Source organism: Panulirus ornatus, chromosome 42, assembly GCF_036320965.1.
Source record: "Panulirus ornatus isolate Po-2019 chromosome 42, ASM3632096v1, whole genome shotgun sequence".
NCBI lineage: Eukaryota > Metazoa > Arthropoda > Malacostraca > Decapoda > Palinuridae > Panulirus > Panulirus ornatus.
Window position 1 is genome coordinate 6,992,501 of NC_092265.1, and position 5,000 is coordinate 6,997,500.

Consider the following 5,000-nt stretch of genomic DNA (forward strand, 5'->3'; position numbering starts at 1 on the left):
ACAACAAGGAGCCAGGCGAGTGGGTGACGTCAGATGATGGTGTCAGGAGGTGTCGTCCGTAAGCGGTGACATCAGGTTCAGGGTTGGGCTTTGGGTGGAGGGTGTCGACGCGGTACTGTCGACTCGACCTCCCTCCACCCCAACCCACCCACCCACCCCAACCCCCTAAAAACTCCCAAGGTCACCAACCCACACACACACACACACACACACACACACACACACACACAGTCCTCCTCCTCATCATGGCGGCAAAACAGATCGTCAGCTCTGGTCAAGGCAAGAGAGTGAAAAGAAAAGAAAACGGAGATATGCCTTCAGTGGGCAAAACAGATCTAACCATCAACCATCGTTAAGGCTAAAAGCGTCACAGAAAGTCGTGCTCTTATGGCTCTTTACGCCCATGTACCCCCTTGCCGTATCCTGTCTTCAGACTTCCAGTGTTTAGGGCTGAAAAAAACACTCCTGTGAACTGGATTCCACCTCGGAAAAAAAATAAACATATTTCTTGATGCTTGTAATATTTGTAATTGCCTTTCGACAACGGAGGGCAATGGACCTGCCTGGTCCGTCTGTGTGTGTGTGTGTGTGTGTGTGTGTGTGTGTGTGTGTGTGCGTGTGTGTGTGTGTGTGTGTTTCTGGCCCACCTCTGTGTGTGTGTGTATTTCTGGTCCACCTGTGTGTGTGTGTGTGTGTGTGTGTGTATTTCTGGTCCATCTGTGTGTGTGTGTGTATTTCTGGTCCACCTGTGTGTGTGTGTGTGTGTGTGTGTGTGTGTGTGTGTGTAACCAGTGGTTAGGGACAGTACCAACCAGGTTGTTCCACCCATTAACCTGTACTAATTACACTAAATATGTTGTGTGTGTGTGTGTGATTCCCTCTCTCTCTCTCTCTCTCTCTCTCTCTCTCTCTCTCTCTCTCTCTCTCTCTCTCTCAGCGAATCCTTTCGTTACGTTCAGTGATCCTCGTTCGAAGCAGTTCGTTCAGTATGTATCGGTTCGTATCTCGAGAACGAAACTTCTCAACAGATTTCACGCACACGCAGACGCACATGAAAGCACACACACTCATTCCCCCGCACATGCATATCAAACATACACGTACGCACATGATAGTCTACATTCGCGATGTAGATTTACATAATCATGGGCGTATGCAAATCTTCATAATCATTAGGATATGCAAATGTATATATCCTTTCGTACGTTCAATACGCATACGCATATGGAAACTCCATACGCGCGAGCACACAAGGCCAACTCAATACACATATGCCAATTCTACCTACCAAAGCACATGCTGCAAAATGACACACAAGACAAACGCGCACGCAGAATTCAATCACACACACATATTGCCCAGATGCACAATCAGCACACATACATACGCTCAGGCCAATTGACATTACGCACACTTGAACCAACAAACGCCAGAAGCGTAAACACCACCCCTATGCTTACATCTGCCCTGTACAAACACCAACCCAGGCACTAAACACAAGCTTCGCAGGCGCTCAAACACGTAAAGGCATCCTTAATTTTACGCCCCAGACGCCCACACGGAGTGTATACTCCCACACACACACACACACACACACACACACACACACACACACAGCACCTTGGAATCCTCTTCCCTCGCCGAGACAAACAGAGGAGAGACTGTGAGCACGTGGCGTGGTGACCGAAAACGGACCATGACGTCAGGGGGTCGCTCATTGGACGTATTCTTGACCCTGATTGGATTAAGTGGTGGGAGGCAAAGGGAGGGGAGGAGGAGGAGCGGGTGGTGGGTGCTCGTGTGCGTGCGTGCGTGCCTGTGTGCGTGAGGCAAGCCGACGAGACATATGGTTTCACCGCTGAAGCCCTGGGAAGATAAGAGAAATTATGGATGTGTTTTGTTTCTGTTGGGTGGGTGGTGGGGGGGTTTGTGGACGCGTGTCCTCGGGTGTGTTAGGAATTTCAGTTGTGATATGGTGGTGTATGTTCTGAGTTGTGTGTTCACGAGTATGCAAGTTCTGAGTTGTATTGTGTGACGTGTTGTTTTCAGTATATACTTCTCGGTTGTATGTTCCCATTCTGCAAGTTATAAGTTGTATGTTTCAGTTGCATTCTTTGAGATGTTTATTCTGAGTATGTATGTTCTGAGCTGTATGTTCTGACTATGCAAGTTTTGAGTTGTATGTTTTATTTGCATCCTTTGAGGTGTATCTTCTGAGCACGTATGTTCTGAGGACGTATATTCTGAGTATGCATGCAAGTTCTGACATGTGTGTGTGTGTGTCTGAGTCGATTCCTTTGAGCTGCATGCTTTGACCTGTGTGCATTCAGTCACCATGTCGGAATTTCTTGTTAGGTTTTGAGTTCTGTTATGGTGAAGTGAGCCGAGAATGGATGACGTGTGAGTTCCGTGTGCAATGTGTTGAGGTGGGTATGAGGATGTGTAGTGCATGATTCTGCACGTGTGGCTGTAAATCACCTACACGTGTTCCACAGTACGTGTGTGTGTGTTTCTCATGAACAGTGTCAGGGGGTGAGACACAGTGTAATGACGAGCAAGAATGAGATATGAAAGAAAAAAAAATAAACTAACACTTACGAGGTGAGAAATCCTAGAATGCGGTGTAGATGAGACGGATACGATAGATGAGACGGATACGATAGATGAGACAGATACGATAGATGAGACGGATACGATAGATGAGACGGATACGATAGATGAGACGGATACGATAGATGAGACGGATACGATAGATGAGACGGATACGATAATTATTTTCTTAGTTCCTTTGGAGACATTAGCGTCTCCGGAAGGACCTGAATGTAGGTAAATTCTGTAAGGATTTTACAGTTTGGTAAAATAGCCAAATGAAGTCAAACTTCCGCGCGTGTGTGTGTGTGTGTGTGTGTGTGTGTGTGTGTGTGTGTGTGTTATCTAGAGATACAACATAATACGTTATTTTTCCTCTTATTCTCTGCACACCTAATAGTCGCTTTTATGAAACTAGATCTCTTGGCTTTAAGGAATCATATATATATATATATATATATATATATATATATATATATATATATATATATATATATATATATATTTCTTTTTTTTTCTTTTCTTTTAACACATCCAATGTTGCCAACAACGAGGCGCTTCTGTTATGCGCAAGGATCAATTTGCGGGGAGTCTGAGCAAGACAGCTGATTACCTGTGGCCAATCGCAAACAGGTTTGGGCCATGCTGATCTGCGAAGCCCCTGCACCATGCGTGCACGGTACGTGTCCGCTAGGAACACTCCCTCCTGCAGCAGGAGGTCACAGCGCTTTTGAATAGCCAGATGCTTCATATAGGTGTTTGGAGCATTGACTCTTGCGCTTCGAACGTTCGGTTGACATTTAGGCTTCGAACGTTTAATTGACGCTTGGGCTTCGAACATGTGATTGACGCTTGGGTTTCGAACGTTCAGTTGACACGTAGGCTTCGAATGTTTAACTGACACTTGGACTTCAAATGCTTAATCGACGCTTGGGTTTCAAACGTTCAGTTTATCATATCATATAGGCTTAGAGAGTGCTATTGACACCCAAGCTTCGAACGTTCATTTGAAACTTAGGCATTTAATGTTTAGCTGACACTTGGGCTTCGCAGGTCCAGGCGGCCAGGGTAGTGAACTCTCGATGTGGTCAGGAGGAAGCCAAGACCAGGATCCTGAGAAGCACCTTTTTTTTTCTCTAATTAATCCTTCTTCAAGTTTAAATAATTCCTATTTCCCCTTCTCCTTCATCTCCCAACTTCATGTTCCGGTTGATCCGTCTTGAATTCTTCTTTTATCTGTTTCTCTAATTCTCTCTGTCCTCGTCCTTCGCATTCTCGCCCGTCACTGTTCACGGAAGCCACCAACACGACGGTAAATCTCCCACCAGGACCTAACGCCAACACCTCCTTCCGTCCTTGCTTACTCCGCCCGGTGCCAAGGGATTCCTCGAAGCGCCCCTTGTAGACCAGGGCGGAGGCGGGGGGCCAGCGAGCGAGGTTTACGCCTCCTTGACACACGAGCAACAGGTAGCAGCCCAGCTACGGAAAGGAGGAGATTAGGAACAGCCTGACGGAGGGGAGAGATACCAGCTGGCGAAGGGATGAGGAACGTAAGAACCACCTGTAGGTGGAAGGGGAACATGTGAACCATCTGCTGGTAAAGAGAAGGGGTACCATCCCATAACGGGGATGGGGGGAGGGCAAGAACCACCTGGTGGAGGAGGGATGAGACAAGGGCTAGGGAGGGTGTACTGGTACAAGGAAGGAAGAAGGGAGTGACCGACATTCAGTACCTTCGTGGTTTGAATCTAGACGTTCCTCGGCGGTGTTCAGGGGATGGCAGATGGTGTCCACCACTTTCACCAGTCTTCATTTTTCGTTCTTCACATCGCCCCTAAAAAAAATCATCAGACTCCACAAATGGGATTGAAGCAGAGAGTAAAAGCAACATTTTATTGTGGTCCCTTTTTTTTCTCTTCTTCGTTCCGATAGATCCCACTCAGTAGATGGAGTTGTAAGTACAACCAGTCTATTTCAGACTTATTTTTTTGATCATCATCTGGGTTATTACGCCGAGAAACGGACCTACCAATCACCTTAGGTCTCACTGTTTTGACGATAACACACACACACACACACACACACACACACACATATATATATATATATATATATATATATATATATATATATATATATATATATATATATATACACACACCCACGGGAGGAAGGCACAACTGGTGTCTCACCGTTCAGGGTTGTAGACCAGCGTTATAGTAACGCTGCGTCTCGACACGATCAGTTTTTGCTCCGGGACGGGGGTTGGGTACTTTCACCTGTCGCAACAGCGCATGCGCTATCGACCCGCTCGTGCAAGTAGCCCTTAGTCTTTGTTGTTGGGGGCGTGTCATTGTGCATTGTCCGCTTGCAAATGCAACTGACAGTGGTTTATGGGCAGCGCCTGTGCA